Below are 11,029 nucleotides of genomic sequence, written 5' to 3' on the forward strand. Positions count from 1 at the left end.
TAAATGGTTATAATTAAATGCCAGTTAATAACATACCTTCGATTAAAACTTTCAGGATATGGTAACATGCAAAATATGGTCCTGAACTGCGTATGATCGGTGTAGCTCAATGATTGGAGACGCATATTACTTATGACAAATGTGATGTGTTGCTGAATGTCAAATCAAAATATCTTCTAGCCATCTCAATTTCCAAATCATTCTCTTATCGTGCAACCAGTTTCGGCCATGTATTGCGCTATTTTCAGGTCCCCTGACGAGCCTGTAGGAAGATTCTCACCTCTGGTCCAATCAAAATAGGGGCCACCATTCAATGATTGGCATCCATTTTGACCCACCGATCATTTCAGTCATCATTTTGACTGGACCAGAGGTGGGAATCTTCTTAAAGATCGGCCAGGGGGCCTGAAGATGGCGTACTATGTCGCCGAAACTGGTTGCTCAATAAAATAACAATCTGGAAATTCAGACAGCTGTAAGGTGTTTTGATTTGACATTCAGTACTGATCAGCCTAGATCCCGCAACCATCCGTATAAAGATGGACATACGGAGACTTGATGTGTTTCTGATTTCCGTCCTATTAGATCCAAATACTGTTTTTTACTGACCTTCGCGTCTTACAATAGGTTCTGATACTTCCTTATTATTTTCCATGAAGAATGTTCTACAATATTTTATATTATGTAAACATAATTGCGCTCCTTCTGAGGAGTGAAGTGGCTGCATCTAAAAGAGATCTTGCACTATTTCCAGTAAGATATTTTGCTCTTTCTTGTTTTCAGGTTGGATATTTCACGTGTTGTAAAGATTCTGCTACTGAACACGAACAGTGATCAAGTAAGAATGACGTCAGGGTCTTGCTAAAAAGTGAGAGTGATGAAATAATTTTTATCATGTGTGGAGAACTATTGTAAATTTGCTTTGCACTAGTCGTATTGGAACTTTTATAAGCCAATGTCCTTGTTGATTGGACATGGTACTTCCCTGTTTGCTTCGCACCATGTAAGTGAATATTGAAATTTTTATTTATGTATACTACACACAGACCAACAGGACTAGCATATACAAAAGAGCGGAAATATGAGTTTTTAATGGGGCTAACGTAGGAATTTTATGCCCGCTCGTCTCGTAAACAATGTGATTTGCGAGCCAGATGAACACCGGCTCAAAGGAAGGACTCGGCGCTTGTTGGTGATGTCACGTCAGCTAGGCATGGCGAACGCCACGACTCTTGCAGCCAGAAACGCCTGGGCGTGCTTATCACTATAAATCTCTTATTTTTGGACAAAATGTTTGGTATTGTTTTGGATTCTGCAGTTTTATTTAGATCAAAGATTTTCTTACTGTCGTAAAGCTACAAATGAAGATCATAGTTCTGTATTACTGAATCCTGTCGAAACAAACGTAGACCAATATGAGAAGATGCTTTGTCCCATTGCAAGCTTCGGAATTTTTGCATTCAAGAAACTATGTTTACTTGATCCATTTTGTTATCGAAACTTACCCCAACCCTCTTACAATGAACTCGTTTTTTTTATTTATTTATTTATTTTCGTTTGAAATCGGCACTGGAAATGTTAACTAATTTACATGTGTAAATGTCCAACTGTTGCCAGTCATTATATTACAGTCGTTTTCAACGAAAGGAATTCTAAACAGGAAACAAAATAGCTTCATAGATCGAAAATACTGCTGAGCTTAAACTTTTTTAAACATGCACATTAGAAAAGATAAATATTCCCCTCTTGACTGAAAGGAGGAACTATAAGATAAAAAGATTTTAATTGATAAAACAACTATCTCTCTTTTGCCTCTTCTTCTGTCCCCCACTCCCTCCCCCAACGTGTACAATCGCAAGATATTTCATTAACATTCGGTGCTCCTCACCCCATAGTCAACCAAGATACCTAAAGAAGAGCACCAATATGTTCACAGTTTCTTGTAAAAGCAACCCAGTACAAACTTAACTTCCTCAGATTTACAAATAAGGTAAAAAAGCACGAATTCTGTTGCTGCTGAACCATGAAGTTGTTTTTGTATGTCAATCCGTAAAACAGGTGGAAATTTAAGTTCAGGAGTACACTATTTGTTAAGAAGTGTAATGAATTGCACAATTAATTGATTGCAGAAATCTCTGAGAACAATGTGTGTTGGTCAACTACCGCCAATAGTTTCACATTTTCCTGTACCAGAGAGGGAGACACCACCATTACGAGTATGCGTGCGACAGACCTAGCGTTCGCCGTGCCTAGCTGACGTGACGTCACGAACAAGCGCCGAGGCCTTCCTTTGAGTAGGTGTTGGCCAGACAGCTGCCGCTGGAGCGCGTTGCGATCGCGTATTGCACGTTGGGGCACACGTACCGCATGCACAATTCGCAACGTTTCTGACAAGGGAAACTCCCCATCGTACCCCCCTCAGATATGCCGGTAATATGGGCCAGTGGGTGACCCGTCAAAAACTGAACACGGATCAAGCACGAAAGCAGGGAGGAGGTGCACTGTCCTCTGCAGAGTAAAAGGCAGAATAGAAACAGTGAAAGGTCCAAGAACAACAAATGCAATAAAGAGCAGTCTGCAACAACTACGGCGTCATGGTATTGGACTGCCAAACGGGTGACCTGTGTTCAAAACTCCCAAGTACCCTTTTTTTTCACAACATTATGAACTGTCACCGGTCATTGAAATGTTTGTTCTGTTTCTGTAGTCTTGGCAGTTGTCATACTGTACATTGAATAAAGAATATGAGTCATGTGTTAAGAATACGTTCTACCGTATCTTCCTTCGCCGTCGGCGTTGTTGTGGTTACCGTGAGACACCGTTATACCAAGAGGAAAGGCGCGTCGATATTAGAGCATGAGATACGATGACCTTAAGCCATTGACAACACACAACGGTCACGGTAGCACCTGATTCCTGAATAGCTGCAGTAGTTAAGATCTACGAACTATCCCCTGTTGACCAGGTCCCCAAAACTTAACTCGTAACGAGATCCCTTCAAAGCAAATTGTCATAACGATCGTCTATAAAGGCTTCGTACAACGAGAATAAATGTTACGGTTTATGGAATAATAACAGATACGACCAAACTGTCTTGTCTCTTCTGTTTTATTTAACATAAGTTCGTTCACAGTTTCATTTCGCATTCACCACTCATTCACCGAAACCCTTTGATAGTTTTGGTTGCTTAACACCAACAGTCAATGATAATGATACAGCTTTTCTCCTTTTTATAAATTGAAGCCCGCTCTCCGTGATATAATAAAAAAAAACCGGTCTCAATACCGCGTCCCTCGTGAGATGCGAATAGACTTATCCCGGAATTGACCGCCCTGTAGGTGTACTCAATTTAATGACCACACTTCACTGTCCGCTATTTCGCGTAACTGAATGTCCATTTGTTAGTCTGATTATACACTGTAGCTATTTAAAATTCGTCCCTATATTTTTCACAACGCACAATTAGCACTTCGTTACTTGTTTTCTTTTTTTTTCTTCTAAGAGTATACGGAAAAAAAAGACGCCGTATCATCGGCTTAGTCGATATAAAGCAAAACACCTTAATATGCCCAATTTTACCTCTTCTTATAGGATCGGCTACCTTACTCATTAATTTATTACATATTATTTCCAATAACGCTAAACAGGTATCGCCGTTATATTTTAATTGTATTCAAAAGCATGTTACTGCTATTATGACCGACCAAATCATAACAAATCGCGCGGCGTGCGTTTTTAACGATAACTTTACGCTATTCAAGTTCCGTTACAGCTGTCTTGACTCGTAATGTTACAACGTTACCGTCACAAGTAAACGTGATGAATAGTGAGAGCAGGCGACGTACCACATAGACGTCTCACAGAAATGAACACAACAAATAAAAGGGTGTGAACTGTATTATAACAAAGGAATTCAAGAGTCAAGACTTCAAAACCGGAACTTGTAACACCAGTATCGATTGTAAGTAGATTTATTATATGTAACTATGTATCTGTGAATATGAAGTGTTTGTTCTTTGTTAATGAAGGTCACTGATTTGTGACAGGGAAGTTAAAATTTGTAATATATATATATTGTAAAAGCTAAATGATGTTTAAAAATAATGAAATATTATAATATATGTATGTTCATAAAGAAAAATTTGTATATTGGAAGCTGGTTCATGCTTAGGAAACTTGTATTGTGAAATATAAAAGCTGTAGGGAAGCCCCTCCGCAACGGAAGTGGCTTGGCGCGAGGAAAAAGGTGGTTTTGGCTGTCGTACTGGGCTGCTCCTTGGTGGGAACGGTACGCAGTCAGTGACTAGTTATTGCACGATACACATCGAGAGTGCCAAGGGAGGCATTTGGAAGCCGTTATGTATGGAATTTTGCCTCGGATGTAGATTTGGCTATTGAATGGTGCTCTTGCCAATAAGGAATGACTCTAATACGACACAAATCCGACGTCAATAAGAAATTATAAAGAGCATTCAACATCAATAGCCGTGTGTACAGTTAGCCGCCATGTCGCTTGCCACAACTATTTCACCACTGCTCCACCAACTTTAGGTACAAAGATATGTATTATAGCATGGACCAGATAATTTGTGTGTTTTTCAATAATAATCCAAGTGATATAAACCTAACGTTACCCTAATCATGAACCGATGCAGCATCCCATCCTAAGTGTGCAGAAAACCGAGTATTCTGTTTCTAACAAGCTAGTGATTTGTTTCTGTGTATTAAATATGCAAAAGTTCAGTGCCAGGGTGTGTAAATGTTACTGTCTAAAATACCTGCTTCACAGGTGATGAAAAGGGTACTTAAATTAAACTTACTTGAAACGCAATTTAGCTTTGACTGTTATCACGAATAATTCTGTTGAGGTTAATCGAGTTCATTGTTGAGTAATTTGTTTTGAAGGATGAAAATACGAATTATTCCATGTGGTACTAAGAATTAATTTTGGTGGAACTGAACTTTGCTTCTGAAATAATCATAGAGTTTGCCTAGAGAGACAGTATCAGTTTACGGGTCCCCATCATATTCTTTTCATATTAGAAAGATATGTGGAATATTGTCGCTACTAAAGAAATCTGATACTTTTCCTTAAATGGTAGTATAAAAAGTGTAAATGTAGTATTATTTAATTTTATTTGTGTTATTTATATGTCACTTAAGTCTGAAATCTTTTCATGCCCAACTTTAGTTCACTGTTTACTGTAGTAACATCTCAATACTGGATTACGTAATGATAGTGATTGTAACTGATATTATTATGAGTCGGGCACTATTTTGTTTTCTATGATTACTGGCTTGTGCATTAATGGTTGGTTGGTTTGGGGAAGAAGACCAGACAGCGTGGTCATCGGTCTCATCGGATTAGGGAGGGATTGGGAAGGAAGTCGGCCGTGCCCTTTCAGAGGAACCATCCCGGCATTTGCCTGGAGTGATTTAGGGAAATCACGGAAAACCTAAATCAGGATGGCCGGACGCGGGATTGAACCGTCGTCCTCCCGAATGCGAGTCCAGTGTCTAACCACTGCGCCACCCCGCTCGGTTTGTGCATTAATGATAACTACTGCTACCCACAACTTAGATCACCCTATAGTAGAGTGTATCCAGTGTACTATTGAAAGGGAATCTTAAAGAAAGTCTCTACAACTACTTTCAATTTCCTTCAACATAATGTTTCAAATTAACGTGCCTCATTAGGCTGGAGACCGTTGATTGTTTCATTCGTATGAACTTTCCTACTTTCATTACCCCAAAGTAAAGCCTGTTTAGTTTTCTATTAATTACATTATATTCGAAATTACTGTCCAATACTTTAACCGTTAGACACACGCACGGTGAAAACTCAGAATCGTCCCAGAGGGTAACACTAGTTTGCGTCATAGCAAACGAGTTTAGTGTTATAAACGCAACTCCAAAAATGTTAAAAGCATACGTTTTGGCAGAACACAGAGAAACTGTCCGATTGTGAAACTGTTGCGTTCTTTTTTTCAGCTTATGAGAAACTATTATGTTTTCTACTGTAATAAAGTTTTTTTAATATAAGGTTATCGATTTTGGACTGTTTTAGATCATTTTCAGACCCACACTGAAACATGTACATACGATAGAATTCGAGGGATGTAGCAATATACAAAATACACTAGCTCTACCGGCCAACTTCGTTCCGCCTCTGAAAATCTTTGTATGTTATAGCTGACCCGACAAACGTTGTTTTGCCATATAAATTACGTCTAGTCTATAAGAATAATGTATACGTGTAACACAATGTATACGTGTAACACAATAGCCGTTGTTGACGGGAACTCGTGACACAACCAATAATAATGGCCGAAAACTGTGTAGGGAGTGAAAGCCTAACCTAACCTAACCGAGAAAAGGCTTAGGGGGAAGTTCAGCAGTATCGGCCACCATTAGTTCTAGCGTTTCTACGGTAGATCGCAAGGATTTAACAATTGCAGCCAATACACGGCTCGTCCATGAGCATAAAAACATAGCTGCAATTTCGTCGAAACAAGTTCGCCAGCATTATGAATAAGGCCAAGTATCGATTTTTTCATACGTAAAAATATTGTACGATTAAATTCTTTTAGAGGATCAGAGGAGAGCACAGGAACTTCTTTGTTCCACTAAAAGAATTTGATCGTACGATATATTTCTGTACGATAAAAATCGATGCGTGTGCGCTAGGCCAAATGTCGGTTTGGCGAATGACGCGTGCTACCTAGTTAAACTTCTCGGTTTAGTTGCGTTGATTCAAAGAGGGATATTCGAGTCGTTGCTTTTGGTACGTTTTCTTCAGTTACCTATCTATCGAATAGTGAAAAACTATCACCGGTATGCACCTGGTGGGGATAACTGATCAAGTGATAATTGATCAGTTATCAACTGGGGTTGAAAATTATTAAATTACTAAAATCGCTGTTAAAAATAGGGGCTGGTGGTAGAAGGGTAAAAATTTAGGGTTGCGTGTATTTTTTAATGCCACATCAAAAAAATAAAAAGTTCTGTCCAAAATATAAGTAAAAATTTTTGGGGTGGACCACCCTTATCACTTATGGGTATGAAAAAATGATTACGACCGATTCTCAGACGTACCGAATATACATGTAAAATTTCATCGATCGAGCCATAATTGATCAGTTATCAACTGGGGGTTGAAAATTATTAAATTACTAAAATCGCTATTTAAAAATAGGGGTTGGTGGTAGAAGGGTGAAAATTTAGGGTTGTGTGTATTTTGTAATGCCATATAATAAAAAAATAAGAAAATTTTTTTGCGGAGCACCACCCTTATCACTTAGGTGTATGAAAAATAGATTACGACCGATTCTCAGACGTACCGAATACACAAGTAAAATTTCATCAGAATCGATTTAGCCGTTTCGGAGGAGTATGGCAACTAGCACTGTGACAGGAGAATTTTATATATAAGGATGTTACATAACAAATAACAAAAGAAGAAATTATACCCATGATGGTAGGTGGTGGCTTGTGAATGGAGCTGGCGCTACACCTCCACAAACGCTAACCCCTAAGGAGAGTGATGCACCTGTTGCTTAAATACGCGATGATCCACCCATTACACACCGATTACAACAGTGATAGACAATCAGGCATACAGCACGTCAAACGGTTTTTAGACTAAAATATATATAAAATGATAACACGGAAGCTAGCAACAGATGAAGAAATAGGTGTCTTATATTATGTAAAGTAGCTGCTATACACAGCATTACGTCAATCTGTAATAAAGTAAATGTATAAAAGAGATATCCATTCATAAACTGCTGTGAGAACATCGATAGCCATTTGTGGACGTTTATGGTAAACGCGTAGACCGTATGGCAGCAGAGACGGCGGTTAGGCGACGCCAGAGGTTCCCTTTGGAGACGGCGTGGTCATATCGATATGTGCCATCCAGCAGGAGACGATCTGATTGCTGTAACAGTGGCTGGAAGCCACATACGTAGTGGCATGCAAATTGACACGCAGAAATGTACGCAAGCAATTGCATATTGCTCTTAGATCCTAATGCCAGTTAAAATATTGCTTAACCGACGACGTTAATTATCATCGAAGCGGCGTGGGGCACATCGTCACCTCCACGTCGCTCCGATGATAAATAATGGCGTCGGTCGAGCAGTACGTTGAACCTGCATGTGTAGAGGTGTGGAGAACACCATTTCTCTCCCGGCTCCTCTATATTGCACTTCTTGTTCTTAGACCGTTCACTGTTTCTACTTTGCTTTTTTTTTTCACAGTTGAGTACACCTGTTTTCATGATTGATCTTTGTTCAGATTTTGACGGGCTGTCCACTGGACCCTCTTTGCACTAAATCCGAGGGGGGTGCGATGGGGAGTCGCCCTTGTGAGCGTTCACCAGCACGTTGAACTCGGCATGCTCAACGTTGACGTTCGAGAGCACGGTCCGTGTGCCGACGGCTGAAGCAACTGTCTGTCCAGGCACAGTGCCCGACTCACTTTCAACCCTGAACGCTGTTCGTGATCTGGTTTCCCGTGTCAAGACTGGCTTCTTACAAATCTCCACTGTAATCTTACTTGTACAAGTCCAGCCTTCTCCGCGTTTCTCTCGATTTGCTTTAGCCCCTTCTACACGATGCCAACGGCCTTGCCGCAGTGGTAACACCGGTTCACGTCAGATCACCGAAGTTAAGCGCTATCGGGCTGGGCTAGTACTTGGATGGGTGACCATCCGGTCTGTCGAGCGCTGTTGGCAAGCGTCGTGCACTCAGCCCGTGTGAGGCAAACTGATGAGCTACTTGATTGAAAAGTAGCGGCTCCGGACTCGGAAACTGACATACGGCCGGGAGAGCGGTGTACTGACCACATGCCCCTCCACATCCGCATCCAGTGAAGCCTGTAGCTGAGGATGACACGGCGGCCGGTCGGTACCTTTGGGCCTTCATGGCCTGTTCGGGAGGAGAGTTTCTACACTATAGCCTCTCTTTTCTCAGTCGACTGCACCGGGATCAGAAAAACAAACTCATTGACAGTTAATCGCGGCAGCCGCGGATGTTATCGGCTCACCTCTACGAGCAAGCGCAATGTGGTCCTTCTACAGGCAGCTGTGCAATATGGTCCTTGTACCAGCAGCCGTCCAGTTCCATACTGACGAGGAGAACACGGCAAGTCCCATCACCCGATTTTCCAGGACTTCCGCTCAGTGGAAGATGAGTCGAATTAACCGAACGTCTCAGCTTACCCTTAGATACTCGATCGTTTCTGAGGAAACGACGGTCAAAGTTTTCGAGGTATTTTCGAGATACTATATGTGCCTTTTACCATGCCACATTCGGAAGAGAAGTGGTGGCAGAGTGGTTAATGCCGCGGCTTCTTAATTTTGCTCCCCTTATTCTAAACCCGATTGCTGCTTTTATTTATTTTATTTTTATTGCTTTTATTTATCTACCCATATTGTAGAAGGGTACTACACGAACATTTATTATAAAATTAGGGGATACAAGGACTTCATATTAATTGTAAAATTACGACTAGATTTCACAAATAAATAGCACACATTTGTTATTAATATGTGTGTGCATGGTATGTTGACGGGTTACAACCTATTTAAACTCTCATATTCTGATATTTCATCCACGTATCAATTCTTATATTAATTCTTATATTTTATTCATATGTTTATTCTTCAGGAAGATTTGGTGTAGTCCTTTGGATGATCCCGATCGTAGCAACTTTCGAAACACAGTATTCCGAACACACGATCATGGCGCGGAAGCGGGATTGTCACAGTGGCATTTCTTCGTATGAATCTCACTCAGGACAGAAATATCGTTAACGTTGCTGAAGATTTCGCGCGTTGGAATAATTTCACGACAAAACATGCGTAACTGATCACTTTTCGGGAAACTAGTGCTTCTAGTTCACCAAGAATCAAGATGATAAGTTGAGACATATATCCTCTTGTCGTGACCCCTGTTCCTCAGAGCGATGAGGATGATGATGATGATAGCTTTTGGCATTCTGTAATCCTCGTGATGATTGATGTCATTGTCTACCCGACCTCCTAATTATTTTCTGGTTTGTATCCGACCTTCAGAGTTTTACTCGGTCGGCTCTTTGGGTGTAAATACAGACCGCAGTATTGTACTAGACACTAGTTGTCGTTTGAAAACTTGTTCTGATATTATATTGCCCTTCCTCTCTAGTTCATACCCGATCATTAACGTTTTAATGAATCAGCTCCTGGTCGGAAATACAGTCTGGAAAACTGTACCAAGGCACAGGTTGCCGTTAAACAACGGGGATCTTGTGCTTACATTTAGATGTTAACTGGTTCAATTTCTTGATTGTAATTGTATCTGAGATAATCTGAACCAGTCTTTGGATGACTTGGTCATTACTGGTGTATTTTTTAACTGGATCTTGTGGTTCTGCCGAGTGAGTTCTCTAGTAATAAGTTCTCATACGTAATATTTTAAAACGTTCCTTCAGAGCGGCCTTCTTAATTGAGAAGCAATTTAACTTTTGACATATTAACAGGCAACTGTCACCAGGGCTTTAGTCAGAACAAGATTGTCAAAAGAGACAGGTTTGGATCCAGTCACACCTTGGCTGTTGATTGAAATGAAAAGGTTGCCCGCTTTGAAGCAAGCCTTATCATCGTCATAAGTGTTTTCTGATTTGTCTAACCTTTAAGCATAGGTGTACATCTCAACCCAGAAACCTTTGAACATACAGTTTCCAAATAAAAAAATTACGTCATTTGTTTGAGTAATTGAAACACTCTTGTCATCAATATTACTTATATGTTTTCATGAAGGGCATTTAATACGATAGACTGTGTCCAGTGCGGTAGTAAACACCGCTGTTTCACCCATAACGGGCAGGCTGCAGGTCTGGGCCCTTGTAATTATTGTCATGTTGATCTTGTTTTGATTTCTCTTGTAAAAGTTTAATCATTTCATAAATTTGTTAATTGGTAAAGAAAACAAATCTATGATTATATATTGTTAAATAAACAGGTTGTGTGAAAAGAAAGTTACATTGG

The 11,029-nt window shown here is 40.2% G+C and overlaps 1 pseudogene; it reads left to right on the forward strand.

Moving 5' to 3' along the window:
* The first annotated feature begins 8,619 nt into the window (after window positions 1–8,619).
* On the forward strand, window positions 8,620–8,737 carry LOC124608001 (annotated as a pseudogene).
* Window positions 8,738–11,029: the final 2,292 nt, after the last annotated feature.

Source organism: Schistocerca americana, chromosome 3 (assembly GCF_021461395.2).
Source record: "Schistocerca americana isolate TAMUIC-IGC-003095 chromosome 3, iqSchAmer2.1, whole genome shotgun sequence".
In the NCBI taxonomy this organism is placed as follows: Eukaryota; Metazoa; Arthropoda; class Insecta; order Orthoptera; family Acrididae; genus Schistocerca; species Schistocerca americana.